Source organism: Leptonychotes weddellii, chromosome 6 (assembly GCF_054177405.1).
Source record: "Leptonychotes weddellii isolate Sample4059 chromosome 6, ASM5417740v2, whole genome shotgun sequence".
Taxonomy (NCBI): Eukaryota; Metazoa; Chordata; class Mammalia; order Carnivora; family Phocidae; genus Leptonychotes; species Leptonychotes weddellii.
The window spans coordinates 28,300,534-28,325,910 of NC_138374.1; the positions used below are offsets into that span (position 1 = coordinate 28,300,534).

The window sequence follows — 25,377 nt, forward strand, 5'->3', positions numbered from 1 at the left end:
GCTGTGTTAATCTGATTAACCTCTCTGCACGTGTCATCCAATCAGGTTTTTGTCATCTATCTATCACGTGGGAAAAGGTGGAGGGGTACTTCCAGGGCGGTGTAAAATCCTTTTAAGGGTGGTTACCTCTGGGGCGTGGGGGGACTTGTCCCTGCCTGCCTTTCTTCCAACTATCCTTCATCATTATGTGTATGGTCCAGTAGTGTTAAGTATATTCACATGGGGGGCACCTGGGTGGCTCAGTTGGTTAAGCAGCTGCCTTCGGCTCAGGTCATGATCCCAGGGTCCTGGGATCAAGCCCCACGTCGGGCTCCTTGCTCAGCAGGGATCCTGCTTCTCCCTCTCCCTCTGCCTGCCTCTCTGCCTACTTGTACTCTCTATCTCTGTCAAATAAATAAATAAAATCTTAAAAAAAAAAAGTATTTTCACATTGTTGTGCAGCAGATCTCCAGAACCTTTTCACTTTGCCAAACGAAACTCTATACCCATTGAACCCATTTCCCCTCCTTTTACCCCCTGGTAGCCACTCCTCTACTTTCTGTTTCTATGGATTTGACTACTTTAGATATCTCATGTAGGTGCAATCATTCAGTATTTGTCTTTTTGTGACTGACTTATTTCACTTAGCATAATGTCCTCAAGGTTCATCCATGTTGTAGCATGACAGGATTTCCCTCCTTTTTAAGGCTGAATATTCTACTGTATGTGTATACCACAGTTTGTTTATCCTTTCCTCTATCAATATATATTTGGGCTGCTTTCTCTTAGCTATTGTGAATAATGTTGCTTTTAAACATGGGTGTGCAAATGTCTTTTTGAGACCCTACGTGCAATTCTTTTGGATATATATCCATAAGTGCAATTGCTGGATGATGTGGTCGTTCCATTTTTAATTTTTTGAGGAACTGCTATACCATTTTCCATAGTGGCTGCATCGTTTTTCAATCCCACCAACATTTCATAATGGAGCCAATTTCTCCATATCCCTAGAAACACTTTTTTTTAGTAGCCATCTTAATGAGTGTGAGGTGGTATTTCATTGTGGCTTTGATTTGCATTTTTTAATGATTAGTGGTGTTGAGCATCTTTTCATATGCTTGTTGGCCATTTGTAGATCATTGGAGAAATGTCTATTTAAGTCCTTCACCCAGTTTTAAATTGAGTTATTTGTTTTTGTTGTTGAGTTGTAGTTCTCTTTATATTCTGGATATTAACACTTTACCAGATACAGGATTTGCAAATATTTTCTCCTAATCTGTAGGTTGCCTTTCAACTCTATTGATTGTATCCTTTGATGCACAGAAGTTTTAAGTTTGACGTAGTTCTTTTTTTTATTTTTAAAATTTATTTATTTGAGAGAGAGACAGAGACAGCGACAGAGATAGTGAGAGCACAAGCGGGGAGGAGAGGGAGAAGCAGGCTCCCCACGGAGCAGGGAGCCTGTGGGGCTCTATCCCAGGACTCTGGGATAGTGACCTGAGCTGAAGGCAGCTCAACAAACTGAGCCACCCAGACGCCCTGATGTAGTTCTGTTCAGACAAACAGTATCTTGTTTTATCCCTATATATTTCTCCTATGAGGCTGAATTATTTCAGTGTTGACACTGGGGTCACATTTTACCCAAACGTTGGGTTCTAAAAGTTAACTGATAAGGCAAAAAGACAATATTCTGTTCTATTCTATACCAGTCAATTAAAAAAAAAAATGATTGCCCTGTAAATTGATCTCACAACCCACTAATGGATCATAACCCATAGTTTGAAAACTCTGTCTTAAATCATCCATAAAATATTAATATTATCTTCTGTAGCTGATATTGTCAGTTCCTCTTACTCGTTATTGGTGATTCTCTGTGCATCATAATTAATTCTACAGTTTGTTTCTTTCTTTTTTTTTTTTTTAAAGATTTTATTTATTTATTTGACAGAGAGACCAGCGAGAGAGGGAACACAAGCAGGGAGAGTGAGAGAGGGAGAAGCAGGCTTCCCGTTGAGCAGGGAGCCCGATGCGGGGCTCGATCCCAGGACCCTGGGATCATGACCTGAGCCGAAGGTAGACACTTAACGACTGAGCCACCCAGGCGCCCCTACAGTTTGTTTCTTGAAAACAAAGCCATGCCAAGTCTGCATTGTCTGTGACATGCACTCATTGCGGGGGAATCATAGAGTTGAATCACCTTTCTCTCTTTTTTCCTGTGGCATTTGCAATCGGATATGCATAAACCAAACTTAACTGTGATTTGAATCTACTGAATTGGCTGCTTCTAATTCCGAATATGGAAACATTTAATCTATTGGAGACATCTAGATTTTTCTTATCCCTTTTTTCTTTTTTTAAAGATTTTATTTATTTATTTGACAGAGAGAGACACAGCGAGAGAGGGAACACAAGCAGGGGGAGTGGGAGAGGGAGAAGTAGGCCTCCCGCGGAGCAGGGAGCCCAATACGGGGCTCGATCCCAGGACCCTGGGATCATGACCTGAGCCGAAGGCAGACACTTAACGACTGAGCCACCCAGGCACCCCTTCTTATCCCTTTTGTATAAGCTTCACATATTATGCACCTTAACTTACCGAGAGACTGAGTATAAATACAGACAACAGTGAGACCACATGTGACCATAGAATTCTGTCTCACAACCTCTGCAGCAGTCAGTCAAGGCCACCAAACCACAACCTCTGTAGTAACCCGCCCACAACATCAGGACTTGGTCAATGACTGTCACTTTCCCCATTTTTTGCTTCCTCTCGCCAGCTTCCAACTCAGGATCAGCCAGAGAAAACCAAATATGCCCCCCAAACTAATCACATAAGATGCCCTGTGTCTAGTTAGCCTGCATCCACATTCTCTGTGCCACAAATCTCCAGTCAAAGCCCATCTGAAATCCCCCCTCCCCCACGTGGCCACAAGGCTTTCTCACTCCCCTGCTGGCTTTCGTTCTGCCCAAAGCATGTGCGAGTGGTGACTCCCTTGCTTGGGAAGCTCTGAGTTCTTATCGGAGTAGGTCTTTATTTCCACACTACATTTGTTGCAAGTTCTTTTCACACTAGGTTGTTTATCTTTGATTTTTTATGATGTTATGATTTTGTTTATGATGCTTTTAACATATATAATTAAAATTTTTATGTCATCAGATCTCTTCAGCTCCTTATTAGCAAGGCTTTCCACTGCTCTTTTGCTTGACAAATCCTTCCTGGAAGCTCGTGGGATGAACCCATATATAACTTCTGCTCCTCCCCCAATCCCAACAAAGACAGTAAAGGGAAAATAGGGCCATAACCTCCCCCTCCCCCAGGAAAAGGGCAAAGAGAATGGATGAACCCTCTTCTCTAACCCAGCTATTTCTCTTTCTTGTTCCCTCCTATGAAGTGACAGCCAGGATTCTGTTTTCTTTTTTTTTTTTTTTTAAAGATTTTCTTTATTTAGTTGAAAAAGACAGAGATAGCAAGAGCAGGAACACAAGCAGGGGGAGTGGGAGAGGGAGAAACAGGCCTCCTGCCTGGCAGGGAGCCCGATGTGGGACTCGATCCCAGGACCCTGGGATCATGACCTGAGCTGAAGGCAGACGATTAACGACTGAGCCACCCAGGTGCCCAGGATTCTGTTTTCAAGGCAGAAGATTGGAAGTGTCTTGCCTGAATAATAATGATAACAATGACAGGTAATGTTTATTTAGTGCTTACTATGTGCCAGATATTGTTTTATATACATTAACTCATTTAATCCTCACCTTAACTCTGAGGTAGGCATTAGTATCATGCCCATTTTACAGATACAGAAACAGGCCCAGAGAAGTTAGGGATTTAGCAAATGAATGGTAGACCTTGTACTTGAGCCTAAGTAGTCTGGTCTCAATTGTCTTACTGCCTCTTTTTTAGGGAAGACCTAAAAATACTGACATTAAGAGTTTCCCACAAACAGCCCACCCAGATTGCCCTACAATGAAACCCCTTATTGAAAAGACTCCTCACTTACAGGACTTCCAATCAATTCCAATCAATTTTTTTTTTTAAGATTTTATTTATTTATTTGACAGAGAGAGACACAGCGAGAGAGGGAACACAAGCAGGGGGAGTGGGAGAGGGAGAAGCAGGCTTCCCTCTGAGCTGGGAGCCCGATGTGGGACTCGGTCCCAGGACCCCGGGATCATGACCCGAGCCAAGGACAGATGCTTAAAGACTGAGCCATCCAGGCGCCCCTCCAATCAGCTTCTTATTGCTCCTCTCTTAGATATGAGCAGATAGGGAAAACACCAGACTTTTTTTTTTTTTTTGCCTTCTATTTTATTTTAGTCAACTTTGATATATAATTTGAATAAAATAAAATGAACCTATATTACGTGTATAGTTTGATGAGTTTTGGCAAATATATGTATCAGTGTAACCACACTACAATCAATTTATAAAACATTTCCATCCATCCACAAAGTTCCATTGTGCCCCCTTTCACTTCCCACACGAATTTTCATCCTTAGAGAACAATTGTATTTCTTTACATTTTATTTCCAGTGTAGTTAACATACAATGTTGTATTCACTCAGGTGTACAATATAGCGATTCAACAATTCCATGTAGAGAACCACGAACATTTTTTTTTCACATAAATTAGTTTTGCCTTTTGCTGAACTTCATATACATGGAATCACCCAGTGTGCACCCTTTTTTTGTGTGGCTTCAGCACACTCTTTCCATTTGTTGCATGTACCAGAAGTTCATTCTTTTTTGTAATGAGGAGTTAATAGATATTTGGGATGTTTCCAGTTGTTTTTCACCCAAGAAGAAGAGTTAATAGAAAGAACCTTAAAATACCAATATAAAAGTTACTGTTAAGAATGGATTATTTGATCCATGACATTACGGAGTTAGTTCTATAAAGCACCTAGCTCATTATGATCCATATTTTATTTGAGATGTTAATTTAGATTCTTCTAATCCTAAGTCCACCTGTAAATATAAGTATTACTTTTTAAAAATTGTTATAAAATATACTTAACTGCAGAGCTAGCAGTGAGGACAGCAGCTTGCTTCCTCAGAGTGAGGGCTCTGTTCTACTGCAGGGCACTGGGCAGAGGAAGTATCCTCTGGTCCCTTGGGTCCTTATAGAACCAGCGCCCTACTAGCAGCTGGGATGAGGGAGCTCAGGGTCCTGGTATTCTTGGCTTGCTGCCCTGAGGTAGCACCTCCCCCATGTAAGCAGAGGCTCAGTGCAAAAAGGGAGCCCCAAGCTCTTGTCCACACTCGCCTGCAGTTTTGCTCTGCAACATGGAGCTGGGAAAGATGAGAAAGGCTGATGGCCTGCCCTTCCTGGGGAGACACTGTAGTCTTTGCCTGGGAGCTGGGGGGGTGGGGAGGAGAGAGGAGCTGCACCCACCTCGAGTGGAGCTTCCATGCTCTGAGCTAGTGGGGTAAAGTGTGTGGTGGCTCAAGTGTTACAGACTCTAGCTGATCTTATCAACATTTAGCAGATATTCGTGAATAAATGTTAATTTGCTGTCTGCCCTGAGGACAATTTTCAGAGAGTTTAAATGCTTTTTTCTCTTTTTCTTAAATTTTACCAGTTATGATTGCTTCGCTGGCGGACAGGTCCTGAGAGCTCCTCATGCCACCATTCTGGAAGTGTCTCTCAATAAATGCTCTTTTGCTCTTCACTTTTTTCATTTAACGATGTATCTTGGAAATCACTTCATATCAGTTCATTGAGATCTTCCTCATTTTATTTACAGTGGTGAAGCACTTCATTTTGTGGATGCATCGTGGTCTACTCAGTCTCTTGTGTATGGGGGAGTTTAGGCTGTTCCAGGATCTTGCAATTACGAACGGTATGGCAATGGACAACTTTGTCCACATGTAGGTTCATCCTGGTGGAGGTGTATATTCAGGGTAGACTCCCAGAGTGGCATTGTTGGGCCAAAAGGCAAACACATATTTACTTTGTCAGATATTGCCAAATTTCTTTCTAAAAGGTTATACTGATTTTTATTTCTTTTTTTTTTTTTAAGATTTTATTTATTTATTTGAGAGAGAGAGAATGAGAGAGAGCACATGAGAGGGGTTAGAGTCAGAGGGAGAAGCAGACTCCCTGCCGAGCAGGGAGCCCGATGTGGGGCTCGATCCCCGGACCCTGGGATCATGACCTGAGCTGAAGGCAGATGCTTAACCAACTGAGCCACTCAGGCGCCCCCTGATTTTGATTTCTACCAGCAATCTATGATAATACCTGTTTCCCCACAGCCTTACCAACAGAATGTACTGTCATGTTTTTTTTTTTTTCCCAATTTTTGCCAATCTGGTAAGTGAGAAGTGGTATATCAGTGTAGTTTCAATTTTCATTTCTCTAATTATGAGTGAGATTGAACATCTTTACATATTTTTTTTTAAAGATTTTATTTATTTGACAGAGAGAGACACAGCGAGAGAGGGAACACAAGCAGGGGGAGTGGGAGAGGGAGAAGCAGGCTTTCCGCGGAGCAGGGAGCCCGATGCGGGGCTGGATCCCAGGACCCCGGGATCATGACCTGAGCCGAAGGCAGACGCTTAACGACTGAGCCACCCAGGCGCCCCCTGATTTTGATTTCTACCAGCAATCTCTGATAATACCTGTTTCCCCACAGCCTTACCAAAAGAATGTACTGTCATGGTTGTTTTTTTTTCCCCCCACTTTTTGCCAATCTGTAAGTGAGAAGTGGTATATCAGTGTAGTTTCAATTCTCATTTCTCTAATTATGAGTGAGATTGAACATCTTTACATATTTTAAAGACCATTTTTATACTTTTGTGTGAATTGTCTGTTCATATCTTTTCCTTTCATTTTTTCTATTGAGTTTTTGGTCTTTCATTCTTCAGTTTCAGAGTTTAAGAATAAACTGGTGATAACAACCCTTTATCAGTCACGTATGTTGCAAATATTTTCTCCTAGTTTATCAGTTACCTCTTTACTTTGTGTTATTGTTTTTGCCCTTCAAAAATTATTTTTATGTAGTCAAATTTATCAATCTATCAACCTTGGGTTTGAAAGCTTTTCCCTATTTTTTAAAAGTTTGCATGATGCCACCTCACTTTGACAACAGCCCTACATTAGTACCTGTTTTTGCTAAGTGAAAGAGATGTAAAGAGGATTTTTGCTTCTGTGAAGAAAGGTGAAAGGCAAAAACACTGTGTAGTGTTGGTCTGGCAGTGAGCAGTCCTGGCAGTTTGCACCCCAAGCAGTGAGAGGAGTGGCCCCAGCACACTTCCTCCCCGGGCACAGCTCGGGGTCTCAGCGTCAAACTGCAAGAGTTCTGTGTCTGTGAGCATCTCTGCTCCCCCTCCATCTATTTTGTGCATCCGTGAGCGACATGCGTCTTAAGGTATCAGAAAAGCCTAGGGGGCCTTATTTTTTGGGTCTGAGCATGCTCAAAATTTTTTCCATATCATGGCGTTTCTTTGATTTATGCTATTTTGGCTTACAAAAGGTTTCATAGGAGCAATCTACTTTCAGAAATGGGGGAAACTTACACTCGTTTTAAAAAAGAATTTACCCATATTTTCTTCTAGTAACTTACGTGTTGTTGTTTTTTTTTCTTTTTCTTTTCCATTTAGATCACTTTGGAGTTTATTCTTGTGCATGGAGTAAGGTATGGATATAATTTTATCTTTTTCCAAAAGGTTACTCTTTTGCATCTTTTATTTACCCCAGTGATTTCAAATGTCACTTTTGTATACAAATTTCCTTATCTACTAGGGTTTATTTCTGGGATATCTATTCAGTTTCACTGTCAGTCTATTTATACATCAGTACCAATCACTTTAATTATAGAGGCTTTATTGCACGTTTTAATGTTTGGTGGGGTTAGGTCCTCACTGTACTTCTTTTTCACGGTTTTTTGGAGATTCTTTCATGTTTGTTTTTCTATACGAATTCTATTACCAACTGTTGGTATTTTTATTGGGATTATATTAACTTTATAAATTAACTTAAGAAGGATTTATAACTTTATACTGTGTTGTCCTATCTAAACATAGAAAATGTTTGATCATTCGATTGAGTCTATTTTTGTATCTTTCAGAAATATTGCCAAGTTTTGCTCATATAAATTTTTTACACTTCTTGTAAATTCACTTCTACATACTTAATGTTTTGCTATTGTCGGTGGGGCTATGTCCTCTAAGTGGTTGTTATTAATGCATATGAAAGCTCTTGATTTGTGTGTGTTACTTTTCTAAAGAGTTATCTTTCAGAATTCTTCTACTATTTGAGTTAATTTTCTTCTTGATTCTCAAGGGCTTATCAGGTATACCATCATGTCATCTGTGATATAGATATTTTTACTTTTTCTTCACCAATTCGTACGTCTCTGTACTTTCCCTAAGGAAAATATACATTTTAGCTAGGCTTCCAACATTTATTTGCTTTGAGCTTTGCAAATTAATCTCTTATGATTTAAAAATTTTTTTCGTTTCCATGGTATATCTCTCATTGTTTTTTATTTTGTACGTTTGTGCTTTCTCCCTTATTTCTCGATCAAGTTAGAGAATGGTTTGTCTATTTTGTTAAATTATTCAGGAAACCAGGATTTTGATTTGTGAATTAGATTTTCTGCTTTTCTATTCCTTGACTCTTTAATTTTCTACTCTTACTTTATTATTTCCTACCCTGGGCTTTCTTTTGGTTCACTTTGTCGTTCTTTTCCTATTTTTCCCTCCTAGTTTTGTGAGCTAAGAATTTAATTAATTTATTTTCATTCTTTTGTTTTTAACTGATAAAAGTGTCTTTTTGTACTGTGTACTTTGATCATTGTTGTAATGTATCCCATAGATTCTGATATGTAGTGTTTTCATTAATCATTCTGTTTTAGAAATTCCATAATTAAAGTTTGCATTTCCTCTTTTTAAAAAATTAATATATAATTGGCATACAACATGATGATTATATATATATATATATCTCACCACATAAATTTAGTTCACATAAATGATCACCGTGATATCCATCACCACACAGAGTTACAAAATAATTTTTTTCTTGTTTCATTTCCTCTTAAACTGAAATTTGTTTAATATACAATTTAAAAATTTTATAAATTTAAAAATTTAAGAATCCTTAAAATTTTTTTAGTTAATATTTTCTAGTTTTATTGTATCGTGATCAGAGACTGTTGTCCATAAAATGTCCACCTGATAGAACTTACTGAAGTTTTTCTCATGACCTAATATATGATACATTTTTAAGAATTTTTTTTTTTACGTATATCCTCAAGATCATCAGTTTTAACCTCTTTTAACCCCTACCTGTTGCCTCTGAGACAATCAATCAACTTTTTCTACTTTCCCATTCCTTTTTTCTTCCTTGTCCCATCTTTTTGGTTGCATTATTTCTACTTTGTCACAATGTCTTACACTTGTACTGTGGTCTTCTACCCTCATTTCCTACTTTGTTTTAGTCTTTGATCTGTAATGATCTGTACTAAAATACCATGAGCCCTTTGTGTTTTTTGTATGTATGTATGTACGTATGTAATCTCTGCAACCCAACGTGGGGCTTAAACTCAGGACCCAGAGATCAAGAGTCACACACATGCTCTACCAACTGAGCAGCCAGGCACCCCACCAAGTTAAAATTTTGTTAAAATTTTCCAAGTCATCTGTTGGTTGGATGAAGCTTAACCTCTGAAAGATTCCTCAAAAAAGGTCCTAAATTCCTGGAAAATGTTTCTCTTGATACTTGAAAAACAGTTTGGCTGCCATGGAGTACACTTTTTTTTCAGTTTCTAGAAAATGCCACTCCATTTTTGCTTTGCTTTAGATGCTGCTTTTGAGAAGTTTGATGCTCATCTCATTCTTTTGCACTCGCAGATTATGTCCTTTTGTGTCTGGAGGCCTTCAGAATGTTTTTCGTTATCTTTACAATCTGATAGTTTTGCCAAGATATGTCCCAGAGTTCATCATTTCAGGTTAATTTTCTCAGGTAGTTGGCAGGTCTTTCAATACGTAGATTCAGGTCTTTGTTATTTCTGAAAATGTTTTCTGAATTATAGTTTTAAATGTCAGTTCTGTTCCATTGCTTTGTTTTCTTCTTCAAAGACTCCAATTATATAAATTATGGTCCTTTGTATTTCTTGTATTTCTACCCTTTTCCTTTTTTTCTTCTTCATCTTGTTTTCATTTTCATATTTGTTTTCCTGTCTTCCTTTCCAGCTGGGCTTTTCTTTTCTTTTTTTGTTTTAAGTACAGCACCCAATGACTTTTTTACTTTGGCAGCGAGACGTCCTGGAGGCAGTTTGCACCCCAAGCAGTGAGGTGGCCCCAGCACACTTTGTGCTGTTTCCCCCCCGTGTAACCCAGGTCCTGTTCCAGCATCCCAGACAATCCTTCATTCCGCTCTCCGTCAACACTTCCTCCTATCAGTCAATCCTCCCCCTTCAAGGGCAACCACTTTTCTGACTTCCGTCCTTTTTAGTCCTGCTCTTTCTTGATATTCATCTAATGAAATCAGAGTATGTAAACTTCTGTGTCTGGCTTCATTTATCCAATATTATGTATATGAGGTTCAATGTATATAGCATTATGTATACACAATGTTTTATTTTATTGCTGACAACAAATATTCCCTGAACACCGTTATGTGCCGGGCTTTATAACAACAACAATCTTGAACAATGGCTGCAGCTAATTGTGTGCTCTTTCTGATCCCAGCATGGGTGGCATTCTCTACACAGGAAAATATAGAACCAGACACTGGGAATGCTTTTTATCATCATCCCCGCAGGCTTGCTGAAGCTAGACAGATAGCCACCAGGATGGTGCCTGGGTCAGAAGGGAAACTGCCTTTTAATTATGCGTCTTATAAAACAGTGTTTCAACACTTTTGCCTCAGAATCACCTGCAAGGCTTATTTAAAACACAGTTTGTGGGGAGCACACCAAAGTGTTCAGCATGATTTGTTCTGGAGGTTTTCATTTTTTTCTTGGGTCTCAGGAAGCATTTCCATGCACTCTACACTCTATACACTAGTCCTTCAGCTACAACTCATAGCTCATTTGGCACTGGGCACCCTGAGGAGCCCCTAGAGGCTGCATGAGTTTTACAGTAACAATTAGGAATGGACTGATTCCAGAAAATGTTTACAGTGAAAGTCCCTCCCAATCCATGAACCAAAATTCTATCCTTTCTAAGAAAAATTAAATGGTTCTTAAAATTGGCTAAGTTTATAAATTTTGGAGAATTATGATTTAGCAGGCGTGAAAAGGACCCCGTCCATAGACAGGGAAACAGGATAGCTGGACAGGGGGCCACTTTACCAGAACTAGCCCGGCAGTGCACAGTGCCACCTAGTGGTTACACTGCACCAGAAGGCTCCCTCTTCTGCAAGCCTGTGACTGCAGAGAAAGGGCTGGACAAAATGGGGTAAGAACCCCTTTGGAATGATCAGGGGTGCCTGGGTGGCTCAGTCGGTTAAGCACCTGTCTTCCGCTCAGGCCACGATCTCAGGGTCCTGGGATGGAGCCTCGAGTCGGGCTCCCTGCTCAGCGGGGAAACTGCTTCTCTCTCTGCTCCTCCCCACCTTGTGCACGCGCTCTCTCTCTCTCTCTCTCTAATAAATAAATAAAATCTTAAAAAAAAAAAAAAGAACATCTTTGGAATGACCTGTAACAAAATCAGTGGGAACTGCTACACATTTCTAACCTGTGTGTTTTCTGAGGTCTTGCTTTTCTTCGCTTAGGGCTTCCTCTTCTGTATAAGGGCGACCAGGTGAACTTGAGGTTCCCTTTCTGGACAGTGTTTCTTTATGTGGATCAAAATCCCCTCCTAAAGCTTCCCCGGATACTTCCTCTTTCTCGACTTGTAAGTAAAGAAGAAAATAAAACAAAGACTTTATTTTGACGTGAGATTTTTGTTCTTAGTAAATTCATGCTGCTGCAGAGTACTTAGGTAGAAGATTCATTTGGCAGAAGGGTAGGTTGCATACGGACTGCATAATGAGGTTCTAAAGCAGCACGCTCAGGAAAAATATGAGAATGTTATTTTTTTTCCCTGCTAATTTTCCCCCTGAATTGTGAAGATTACATTATAGAATATTTGGAAAGGGGAAGAAGGAGCATTGCCCCTGTCACACAGCACTGTGAGTGGGCTTCTGATTCGTGTTGTTTCACACCTCATTCAGGTGTTATCTTCTGCAGCTGGTGGTAAAATATCATTTGCTTGGAAATGCAGTCAATGAAACAAAAAAAGTAAGGTGTGAAAGTGCAATTGACTAATTGATTACTTAAAATGGTTCCTTTGTCAGAGTGACCAAGAATGCTCAGTGCCCAACAGCATTAGATATTAGCAATATTTTCCATTTTTGCCATCGAATGGGGAATAATGATAATGTTGGTTAAGTGTGTGTTTTTTGTACTACCTCTGAGGATGAACATTTCATAAGTTAATTGGCTGTTTATAGTTCTTTATCAATTCTTATTCCTATCTTTTGCCCATTTTTCTACTAGCTTTTTTTTTTTTTAAGATTTTATTTTTTTAAGGAACCTCTACACCCAACGTGGGGCTTAAACTTAAAACCCTGAGATCAAGAGTTGCATGCTCTACTGCATAAGCCAGCCAGGAACCCCTCTATTAGCTTTTTATAGATTTCTTTCTTACTAATTTGAAGGAGTTGTTTATATATTAGTGGTATCACTTTGTCATATCTTGCAAGTTTCTCTCTCACTCTATTCATTTCTCTTTTGGCTTTGTTTATGTATTTAAATGTTTATGTGGTTGAATACATCAATTTTCTCTTTATAGCGTCTCAGTTTCCAGTCTTTTTTAAAAGTCCAAACTTATCTTGAAGTTAAACAAATGTTATCTTTTATTTTTTCCTATTTTAATAGGAAATAGTTCTATTTTTTGTATTAGTGTATTAATCTCTGTGAAATTTATTGTTGTTGATAGTGTGAGACAAGGTTCTAACTTTATTTTCTTCCAGATGGAGACCACTCCATCCCCCACCTTTTTCAGAGAGTGTATAAATTACCACAACCTTTTTGGCAAGTAATCTGGTCATAGCTACTTAAATTTAAAATGCACATACCCTTTTAGAAAAAAAATCAATGAAACTAAGAGTTGTTTTTTTTTAAAAAGTAGACAAATTGGGCGCCTGGGTGGCTCAGTTGGTTAAGCGACTGCCTTCGGCTCAGGTCATGATCCTGGAGTCCCGGGATCGAGTCCCGCATCGGGCTCCCTGCTCTGCAGGGAGCCTGCTTCTCCCTCTGACCCTCCCCCCTCTCATGTGCTCTCTGTCTCTCTCATTCTCTCTGTCTCAGATAAATAAATAAAATCTTCAAAAAAAAAATAAATAAATAAATAAAAAGTAGACAAATTGACACACTTAGCTAGACTAACAAGACTCAAATAAATAAGAAATGAAAGAAGAGATATTACAACAGATGCTACAGAAATAAAAAAGGAGAGGGGCGCCTGGGTGGCTCAGTCGTTTAAGCATCTTTTTTTTTTAAGATTTTATTTATTTATTTGACAGAGAGAGACACAGCGAGAGAGGGAACATAAGCAGGGGGAGAGGGAGAGGGAGAAGCAGGCTTCCTGCCGAGCAGGGAGCCTGATGCGGGGCTCAATCCCAGGACCCTGGGATCATGACCTGAGCCGAAGGCAGACGCTTAACAACTGAGCCACCCAGGCACCCTGCAACTGACCCTTGATTTCAGCTCCCATGGTGATCTCAGGGTCATGGGGTCAAGCCCTGTGCTCTGCGCAGAGTCTGCTTGTCCCTCTCCCTCTGCTCCTCTCTCCTCCCCCCACCCCCACCCTGCTCAAGCTCTTTCTCGAATAAATAAATTAATTAAATCTTTTTTTTAAAATAAAAAGATGGGATGCCTGGGTGGCTCATTCGGTTAAGCATCTGCCTTCGGCTCAGGTCATGATCCCAGGGTCCTGGAGTCGAGCCCTACCTTGGGCTTCCTGCTCAGCGGGGAACCTGCTTCTCCCTCTCCCTCTGTCTGCCACTCCCCCTGCTTGTGCTCTCTCTTTGTCAAATAAATAAATAAAATCTTAAAAATATATAAATAATAAAAAGAATCATAAGAGATGACTATGAACAATTATAAAGCAAATATACAGCAAAGTGGATAGCCTAGAAACAATGGATAAATTCCTGGAAACATACAAGCCACCAAGACTGAATCAAGAAGAAATAGAAAGTCTGAACAGATCTCTCTAGCGTAGAGAGTGAATCAGTAATAAAAAAAAACCCTCCAAATAAAGAAAGCTCAGTACCAGATGGCTTCACTGGTGAATTCTACCAAACATTTAAAGAAGAATTAATTCCAACTTTCAAACTCCTCTAAAAAGTTGAAGAGGGGGACACATTTCCAAACTCATTTTATGAGGCTAGCCTTGCCCTGATACCAAAGCCAGATAAAGACACAACAAGAAAAGAACACTATAGGCCAATATCACTGATGAATGTAAATGTAAAAATCCCCAACAAAATACTAGCAAACTGAATGCAATAGCACATTAAAAGGATCATACACCATGACTAAGTGAAATTTATCCCTGAAATGCAAGGATGGTTTAACATATGAAAGTCAATTAAGTGATGCATCAGATTAATAAGATAAGGGATAAAAAGCATATGATCATCTCAATAGATGCAGAAAAAGCATTTGACAAAATTCAACATCCTTTCATGATAAGAACTCTCAACATAGGAATAGAAGGAAAGTGCTTTAACATAATAAAGGCCATATATGAAAACTCCACAGCTAACATCATACTCAACCATGAAAAACTGAAAGCTTTTCCTCAAGACTAAGAACAAGGCAAGGATTCCCACTCCTGACACCTCTTTTTAACATAATACTGAAAGTTCTAGTAGAGCAATTAGGCAAGGAAAAGAAAAGCCATCCAATCACAAAAGACCACAAATAGTGAAATCAACCTTGAGAAAGAAGAACAAAACTGAAGGCATCACATTTTCAGATGCAAAATACATTATAAAACTACAGTAATCAAAATAATATGGTACTGGCATAAAGATAGACATATAGACCAATGGCATAGAATAGAGAGCCCAGAAATAAATCAATGCACATACGGTCAATTGATCTTTGACAGGGATGGAAAGAGTACACAATGGGGAAAGGACAGTCTCTTCAGCCAATGGTATTGGGAAAGCTAGAGGTCCACATGCAAAAAAATGAAATTAAACCCTTATACCATACACAAACATCAATTCAAAATTAAATGTAAGACCTGAAGCTGCAAAAATCCTGGAAGAAAACATAGGGTAAAAACTTCATGAAATTGGTCCTGGCAATGACTTCATGGATGTGGCACCAAAAGCGCAGGCAGCAAAAGCAAAAACAGATGACGTCATACTGAAGAGCTTCTGCACGGCAAAGGAAACAACAATCTACAGGATGGGAGTAAATATTTGCAAGCCATACATCTGATAAGGGAATAATCTCCAAAATATATAAGGAACGATTACAACTCAACAACAACAACAACAACAAAACCTAATAACTCAAGTAAAAAATGGGCTAAGGACTTGCATACAAATGGCCAACGGGTATGTGAAAAAATGCTCACTTCACTAATCGTCAGGGACATGCAAATCAAAACCATAATAAGAGATCACCTCATACTTGTTAGGATGGCTATTATCAACCCCCCCCAAACAAACAAAAAACCCCCAAAAAACAAGTGTTGGTGAGGATGTAGAGAAATTAGAACCCTTGCACACTATTGTTTCAAATGCAAAATGGTGCAGCTGCTATGCAAAACAGTATGGAGGTTCCTTAAAAAATTAAAACTAGAACTATATTATGATCCAGCAGTCCCACTACTGGGTATTTATCTAAAAGAATTAAAATCAGGATCTTGGGACCCCTGGGTGGTTCAGTCGGTTGGGCATCTGCCTACGGCTCGGGTCAGGATCCCGGGGTGCTGGGATTGAGTCCTGCATGGGAGCCTGCTTCTCCCTCTCCTCTCTGCTTGTGCTCTCTTTCACTATCTCTGTCTCTCTCTCTCAAATAAATAAATAACATCTTTAAAAATATATAAATAAAATAAAATCAAGATCTTGAAGAGCTCATGTTCATTGCAGCACTATTCATTATAGCCAAGATTAGAAACAGTCTAAATATCCATCAGTGGATGAATGGATAAGGAAAATGTGGTATATACATACAATGGAATATTATTCAGCCTTAAGAAAGAAGGATATCCTGACATATGCAATAACACTGATGAATCTTCAGGGCAATGTGCTAAATGAAGTAAGGCAGTCACAGAAAGACAAATACTATATGATTTCACTTATAGGAGGTATCTAAAATAATCAAACTCATAGAAGTAAAAAATACAATGGTGGTTGTCTGGGTCCTTGGTAGGGAAAATGGGATGGTACTAGTCAATAGGCAACAAGTTTCAGATACGCAAGATGAATAAGTTCTGGAGATCTACTGTACATCTTTGTACCTCTATTCAATGGTACCATATTGCACACTTAAAAATATGTTAAGAAGGTAGATCTCATGTTAAGTGTTCTTACTGCAATAAAATTAAAAATAAATAAATAAAATGGACATACCCTTTGATCCAACAATCTTCTATAAATGTATTTTATAGAAATAAAAGCAGTAGTATATAACAATGTCTATGTAAGGATATATGTTGTATCATTTCTTTTATAATGGCTAAAAAATATGGAGTCACCATGAATGTACAGGGGAAATGTTAGAATAAATTATGGTAAATCCATACTATGAAATGTTCTGAGATTCTTTTTTTTTTTTTTAATGTGGGCTTTATGCCCAATGTGGGCTTGAACTCACAACCCTGAGAGCAGGAGTTGCATGTTCTACTGACAGAGCCAGCCAGGTGCCCCTGAAGTTATTTTAAAGAATGCCGTTGATCTGTACGTATTGACTTAGAAATACATCAAGTACATGAAATATTGTTATATGCAAAAAGCAAGTCAAATAATTTTTAAGCACTTTTTATATGTGTACATAGAAAAAAACCCACAAAAGAATATGCATCATAAGGTTTTCATTGGTTTCCTTGAGGAGAGAGAATTGGAAGAAGGTCACAATGTAGAGGGGAGGTTATGAATTTTTATTTTATAGAGGCATTTTTTGAAATATGACAAATCCAGTAAAAAAAATCACATTGCTAACTGGTTAATTACCCAAAGAGTAGAGAACTTGTTGAGCCTATGGGGTGTAGAGGGATCATTGCCCATGTTTTCCCTTCAAGAAGGCCAAAGGGAGACAAGAGAGATGTCTCCATGCACTGAAACATTGATAGGTTTGAGGAGGAACAGATGTGTACACTGTCAGAGCAGAACTAGAAAAAGTGGACAGGAACTTCATTTCACATTTACAGAAGATGGGTACTACAGTGTTGTTGGTAATGGAAAATTCCTGAATAAAACTAAATATTCACAAATAGAAGGCTGGTAAAATAAATTATGCTGTCTCCATATAACGGCATCCTATGCAACTGTTAATTGAGATCACCATATAGGCCATGATACAGAAGGTATTCGACACACTAAATTTTACTTTTTAATAATCTTTCTTTCTTTTTTTTAGTTTTTAAAATTTAAATTCAATTAATTAACATATAATATATTAGTAATTTCAGGGGTAGAGGTCAGTGATTCATCAGTGTTATATAATATACCCAGTGCTCATTACATCAAGTGCCCTCCTTAATGTCCATCACACAGTTACCCCATACCCCTGCCCCCCTCCCCTCCAACAGCCCTCACTTTGTTTCCTATGATTGAAAGTCTCTTATGGTTTGTCAAGACACTACATTTTAAAAAGCAAGGTGCACCATGAGAGACTATGGACTCTGAGAAACAAACTGAGGGTTCTAGAGGGGATGGGGGTGGGGGGATGGGTTAGCCTGGTGATGGGTATTAAAGAGGGCATGTATTGAATGGAGCACTGGGTGTTATATGCAAACAATGAATCATGGAACACTTCATCAAAAATTAATGATGCAATGTATGGTGATTAACATAACATAATAAAATAAAATAAAATAATATAAAAATAAAAAGCAAGGTGCAAAAGTGCATGTTTTCTATGAAGTCATTTTGGGGTGTGTGTGTGTGCATTTGTGTATGATCGTCTAATTTCTGGGAGGATACAAAAGGCAACGAAGAATAGGGATCCCTGAGAAACAGGAAACAAATGAGGTGAGCCCTACCAGTGTCCCGCTTATAGCTTTGAGAGTCTCCAGACTGTGGCGCAGGGAGAACACAAGTGGAGCCCAGCAAGCTCTCTGAGTTAAGGAGATAAAACCGAGAGTCTGGGGAGACCAAGGCAACTAAGGCCACTGAACAGAGTACTGGAGAGGAAAGGGCTGCAAAGAGAGGTGACTCTGGGCATAGTCAGAGAGGCCCTTTGAACATTGGGTTGGGTGCTGATCAGTGCATACAGGTGAGGAAACTAACTCCCCACCTCAGAAAAAGAACCCCCTGACATGAGTAGAGGTAGGAGTGCCTGCTGCTTACACTGGCCAGGAATAGTGTCTGTTCCAGCAGCCAGACTGGAAAACTTCAAGATTCCCGGGGCCTTGGGTAGCGTACAGAGAAGAGTCTTGCCCTCTAGTGGGAATACTTAGCTCTAGACTGAGCATTGTTCCAGAACTACCTAACAAATTTTTTTTTTTTTAAGATTTTATTTATTTGTCAGAGAGAGAGAGAGCACAAGCAGGGGGAGCAGCAGAGGAAGAGGGAGAAGCAGGCTCCCCGCCAAGCAGGGAGCCTGATGCAGGGCTCCATCCCAGGACCCTGGGATCATGACCTGAGCTGAAGGCAGTCACTCAACCAACTGAGCCACCCAGGTGCCCCAAGAACTACCTAACAAATCTTAAAAGCAAGATCTGAAAGGGCTGAAGTATTTCAGGTAAGCCTCAGAACAAATCTCAAGAATACTTACAGATAGACAAAAATATTCAGCATCCAACAAGGTAAAGGACACAATGTCTGGCATCCAAAAATGTTGCCAGGCATGCAGAAAACCTGGAACATACAACCTATAATGAGGAGATAAATCAACCAATTGGAACTAACTCGAACTGACTCAGATGTTAGGAAGGACATTAAGTCAATTATAACTGTATTCTATATGTTCACAAAATTAAATATATACTTATTCCAGACACTGGACTCTTATCAGTTATATAATTTGCAAATATCTTCTTCCATTCCGTGGGTAGTCTTTTTTACTTTCATGATGGTGTCCTTTGAACCACAAATATTTTTAATTTTGGTGATGCCCAATTTATTTTTTTGTTCATGCTTTTGGTATCATATCTAAGAAATCATTGCCTAATCCAAAGTCATGAAAGTTTACATTCCTATTTTCTTCTAAGAGTCTTGTAACTTTATATCTTTGATCTACCTTGAGTTAAATTTTGTATATTGTATGGAGTAGGGGTCCAGCTGCATCCTTTTATAGGTGGATGTCCAGTTGTCTCAGCACCATTTGTTGAAAAGACTATTCTTTCCTCAATGTATGGTCCTGGCACCCTTGTTGAAAATTGATTGTCCATAGATGTAAGAGTTCTTTTTCTGAGCTCCCAGTTTTATTCCTTTGATTTATATGTCTGTCCTCATGTTTATACCCACTCTTTTTTTTTTTTAAGCTTTTATTTATTTATTTGAGAGAGAGAATGAGATAGAGAGAGACAGTGTGAGAGGGTCAGAGGGAGAAGCAGACTCCCTGCTGAGCAGGGAGCCCAATGCGGGACTTGATCCTGGGACTCCAGAATCATGACCTGAGCTGAAGGCAGTCGCTTACCCAACTGAGCCACGCAGGCACCCCCCCACTGTCTTGATTATTGTAGCTGTGTAGTAAGGTCTGAAATCAGGAAGTATGAGTCCTCCCAGTTTGTTCTTTTTTTTTTTTTCCCCCACCAAGATTGAAAATAAAGGGTGAGGGGATCTTGAAATTTCATATGGATTTTAGGGTCAGCTTGTCAATTTCTGCAAAGAAGCCAGTTGGGACTTGGATAGAGATTGCTTTGGATCTGCAGATCAATTTGGAGATTATTGCCATCTTTACAATGTTAAGTTTCTTTTTTTTTTTTTTTTAAAGATTTTATTTATTTATATGACAGAGAGAGACAGTGAGAACAGGAACACAAGCAGGGGGAGTGGGAGAGGGAGAAGCAGGCTTCCTGCTGAACAGGGAGCCCGATGTGGGACTCGATCCCAGGACCCTGGGATCATGACCTGAGCCGAAGGCAGACGCTTAACCGACTGAGCCACCGAGGCATCCCTATGTCTTTAATTTCTTTTCAGCAATGTTTTGTGTTTGCAGAATAAACTTTTGTATTTCTCTTGTTATTTATTTATTTATTTGTGTGTGTGTGTGTGTGTGTGTGAGAGAGAGAGAGAGAGAGAGAGAGAGCACAAGCAGGGGGAGCAGCAGGTAGAGGGAGAAGCCACCCAGGCGTCCCCTTTTGTTAATTTTTTTTTAAAAAGTTTTATTTATTTAAGTAATCTCTATACCCAATGTGAGGTTCAAACTCATGACTCCAGGATCAACAGTCCCATGCTTTTCCGACTGACTTAACTATCTATTTCTTGGGTGTTATATGCAGCTAATGAATCATTGAACACTACATCATATGTTGGCTAATTGAATTTTTTTTAAAAAGTATTTTTTTCTATAGTTTATTTTTCCATTCAATTTTTTTCTTTTTTTTTTTTTAAGATTTTATTTATTTATTTGAGAGAGAGAGAATGAGAGACAGAGAGCACAAGAGGGAAGAGGGTCAGAAGGAGAAGCAGACCCCCCGCCTCATTTAATTTCCACCTTTCCTCCAAAGTTATACAAATAGTCCCCTGAATTTTATTCTACCAGATTTTGTAAAAAACCTTGTATCTTTGGAACGTTAGGAATTCATTTCTGTACAGAGCATGAAGTAAGGAGTCTAGTTTTGTTTTCTTTCAGATGAAGAGTCGATTATGCCAGCCATGATAATCATACTTTCCCTACTGAATTAAAATACCAGTTTTGTTATTAAGTTTGGGATATATATTTAGATTTGTTTTTTATGTTGCTGTGCCATTCATTCATTGATTTGGGGGGGATACACTAGGGGGAAGTAGACTAAATCATTCAGGAGTCTGTATGGAAGAAACAAAGTCTGAGAAATCAGAGAAAGGCCAAGAAATTCATGAAAAAAAATCATGAGTAGAGATACACTAGATGCTAAAAATTTCTATTAAACTGTTCTAATCAAAGGAATAGATGAATAGATACAAATTGAATTTGAAAACTTTCTTCAGTCATGTTCATCCCTCTAATATAACAGCAATTTTATTTTCTACTTTTAAAAAAATTTTTATTTATTTACTTATTTGGGAGAAAGCACAAAAGTAGGGAGAGGAACAGAGGGGGAGGGAGAAAGAATCTCAAGCGACTCCACGCTGAGAATGGAGCCCAATGCAGGGCTCAATCACACGACCCTGAGATCGTGACCTGAGCTGAAATCAAGTCAGCGCTCAACCAACTGAGCCATGGTGCCCCTTATCTTCTACTTTTTATCTTTATAACACAAAAGTCAGTCTTTTGGAAATCCCCAATTTACCAGTTTTCCAGGCACACTTGTTTTTATTCTCTCTTCCTACCTCCCTCCTGCACTTCTGCCTCATAGTTGTTCCTAGAACATTTTCATGGGCCATTTCTTCTCTGGAAGTCTCCAGCCTCCTACCCTTTTGCCCACCTTTCCCTCTCTGACTTCACTGCTCATCTTCACCAGCTTCTGCCCAGTGCTCTCTCTTCCCCTTTCATTTGCCCTACAACTTTAAAACTTTGTCTTTCTTTCTTTGTTTTTTTAGCTTTTTAAAAATTATTACTAACATATAATGTATTCTTTATTTCAGGGGTACAGGTCTGTGATTCATCAGTCTCACACAATACACAGTGCTCCCCACAACACATACCCTCCCCAATGTCCATCACCCAGCCACCACATCCCTCCCACCTCCCCCTCTACTCCAGCAACCCTCGGTTTGTTTCCTGAGATTAAGAGTCTCTTATGGTTTGTCTCCCTCTCTGGTTTAGTCTTATTTCATTTTTCCCTCTCTTCCCCTATGATCCTCTGCCTTGCTTTCTCAAATTCCCCATATCAGTGAGATCATATGATAATTGTCTTTCTCTGATTGACTTATTTTGCTTAGCATAATACCCTCTAGTTCCATCCACATCGTTGCAAATGGCAATATTTCATTTTTTTTTAAAGATTTTTTTATTTATTCATTCGAGACACAGAGATACAGAGAGAGAGAGAGAATATGAGCAGGGGGAGAAGCAGAGGGAGGGGGAGAAGCAGGCCCCCCGCTGAGCAGGGAGCCTGATGCAGGGCTCGATCCCAGGACACTGGGATCATGACCTGAGCTGAAAGCAGACGCTTAACCATCTGAGCCACCCAGGTGCCCCAAGATTTCATTTTTTTTTATGCCTGCATAGTATTTGGTTGTATATTATACCATATCTTCTTTATCCATTCATCTGTTGATGGACATTTGGGCTCTTTCCATAGTTTGGCTATTGTGGACATTGCTGCAATAAACATTGGGGTGCAGGTGCCCCTTCAGATCACTGCATTTGTATCTTTGGGGTAAATACCCAGTAGTGCAATTGCTGGGTCGTAGGGTAGCTCTATTTTCAACTTTTTAAGGAACCTCCATACTGTTTTCCAGAGGGACTGCACCAGCTTCCATTCCCACCAACAGTGTAGGAGGGTTCCTCCCCAGCCCTCCTTCTCCCGCTGCCACCTTCCACAGGCCGTTTTCACCGAGGAAAAGGAATCATATCATATGTCCATTATCCAGAACCTCCACTCTTTCGACCCCTTTGCTGATGCAAGTAAGGGTGATGATCTGCTTCCTGCTGGCACTGAGGATTATAACCACATAAGAATTCAACAGAGAAACGTCAGGAAGACGCTTACTACTGTCCAAGGGATTGCTGATAATTACGATAAAAAGAAACTAGTGAAGGCGTTTAAGAAGAAATTAGCCTGCAATGGTACTGTAATTGAGCATCCAGAATATGGAGAAGTAATTCAGCTACAGAGTGACCAGCGCAAGAACATATGCCAGTTCCTGGTAGAGATTGGACTGGCTAAGGACAACCAGCTGAAGGTTCATGGGTTTTAAGTGCTTTTGGCTCACTGAAGCTTAAGTGAGGATTTCCTTGCGATGAGTAGAATTTCCCTTCTGTCCCTTGTCACAAGTTTAAAAACCTCACAGCTTGTATAATGTAACCTTTTGGGGTCTGCTTTTAACTTGGACTAGTGTAACTCCTTCATGCAATAAACTGAAAAGAGCCATGCTGTCTAGTCTTGAAGTCCCTCATTTAAACAGAGAACAAGCAGTAGGTGCCTGGCAGTGTCCGGGCTGAAACCAAGCAGTAATGTGATGTTTCCGTCCAGCCCAGAGCCCCAAGATCACAGATGGCTATGTCTGGCCAGAAGTTCCTCAGCTCTCCCTCTTCAGAGTTCCCTGCCCTAAGAGAATGTCACCACCTGAACAGCCCACGGTGAAGCTTAGAGGACAGGATGGGATAAGACAGCAACCACAGCTGTGCTGCTACAGGGAGTCATTGGTAGTCCAAGAAAGATCCCTGGTGTCTCCAACCTGACCAGGTGGGCAGAGCTTCAAGCGGCCACCTTCCCTCTAGTGAGGTGTGATAGGACATCTGACCTGCCACCAAGGTCTTTTTGACCACTCCTATCCTAGCTAATCGATGTCCAAACACCAGAATGTGAGGCCAACCTCCATAGGAGTTAAACTTTTGACAAGGGAACAAACTTCAAACTGATGTATAGTCATATAGCTAGCTGTAGAGCTTGCAACTTCCTAGCAACAGCTGCCCAATGCCGTGTGAAGTAACAGACTGGTTTTGGTTTATTTTTTCCTTCAGTTTTAATGTTATGTAATGTATTTAAACCCTTGTTTAAATTAAAACTTCCTTTCAGGAAAAAAAAAAACAAACCCAAACATTCCTCTGGCTATTCAGGGTCTTTTCTGGTTCCATACAAATTTTAGGATTATTGGTTCCATTTCTGTGAAAAAAGTGGATGGTATTTTGATGGGGATTGCATTGAATGTGTAGATTGCTCTAGGTAGCATTGACATCTTCACAATATTTGTTCTTCCAATCCATGAGCATGGAACGTTTTTCCATTTCTTTGTGTCTTCCTCAATTTCTTTCATGAATATTTTATTGTTTTCTGAGTATAGATCCTTTGCCTCTTTGGTTAGATTTATTCCTAGGTATCTTATGGTTTTTGGTGCAACTGTAAATGGAATTGATTCCTTAATCACTCTTTCTTCTGTCTCGTTGTTGGTGTATAGAAATGCAACTGATTTCTATGTATTGATTTTATATCCTGCCACTTTACTGAATTCCTGTATGAGTTCTAGCAATTTTGGGGTGGAATCTTTTGGGTTTTCCACATAAAGTATCATATCATCTGCAAAGAGTGAGAGTTGGACTTCTTTGCCGATTCGGATGCCTTTTATTTCTTTTTGTTTGATTGCTGAGGCTAGGACTTCTAGTACTATGTTGAATAGCAGTGATAATAGTGGACATCACTACCATGTTCCTGACCTTAGGGGGAAAGCTCTCAGTTTTTCCCCATTGAGAATGATATTTGCTGTGGGTTTTTCATAGATGGCTTTTATGGTATTGAGGTATGTACCCTCTATCCCTACACTGTGAAGAGTTTTAATCAAGAAAGGATGCTGTACTTTGTCAAATGCTTTTTCTGCAGCTATTGAGAGCATCATATGGTTCTCGTCCTTTCTTTTATTAATGTACTGTGTCACATTAATTGATTTGCGGATGTTGAACCAACCTTGCAGCCCAGGAATAAAAATAGTTTTACTATTAGATGTTGGGATGTTGACCTATAAACCCAGGAATAAATGTCCACTTGGTCATGGTGAATAATCCTTTTAATGTTCTGTTGGATCCTATTGGCTAGTATCTTGGTGAGAATTTTTGCATCCATGTTCATCAGGGATATTAGTCTGTAATTCTCCTTTTTGGTGGGGTCTTTGTCTGGTTTGGGGATCAAGATAATGCTGGCCTCATAAAATGAGTTTGGAAGTTTTCCTTCCATTTCTATTTTTTTGGAACAGTTTCAGAAGACTAGGTATTAATTCTTCTTTAAATGTTTGGTAGACTTCCCCTGGGAAGCCATCTGGCCCTGGGTTCTTGTTTGTTGGGAGATTTTTGATTACTGCTTCAATTTCCTTACTGGTTATGGGTCTGTTCAGGTTTTCTATTTCTTCCTCGTTCAGTTTTGGTAGTTGATACATCTCTAGGAATCCATCCATTTCTTCCAGGTTGTCTAATTTGTTG

General features: G+C 39.5%; 1 long non-coding RNA gene and 1 pseudogene across 2 annotated transcripts; both read left to right on the forward strand.

Annotated features, from left to right (window-relative positions):
* Nucleotides 1–7,257: 7,257 nt before the first annotated feature.
* Nucleotides 7,258–23,347, forward strand: LOC102733019 (eukaryotic translation initiation factor 1 pseudogene; annotated as a pseudogene). Its single transcript, XR_004079361.2, has 3 exons — nucleotides 7,258–7,344; nucleotides 7,577–7,611; nucleotides 22,707–23,347. The product of XR_004079361.2 is annotated as a eukaryotic translation initiation factor 1 pseudogene (transcript).
* On the forward strand, nucleotides 16,070–19,114 carry LOC145722026 (uncharacterized). Its single transcript, XR_014146062.1, has 2 exons — nucleotides 16,070–16,892; nucleotides 18,667–19,114. It is a non-coding gene; the product is annotated as an uncharacterized LOC145722026 (long non-coding RNA).
* Nucleotides 23,348–25,377: the final 2,030 nt, after the last annotated feature.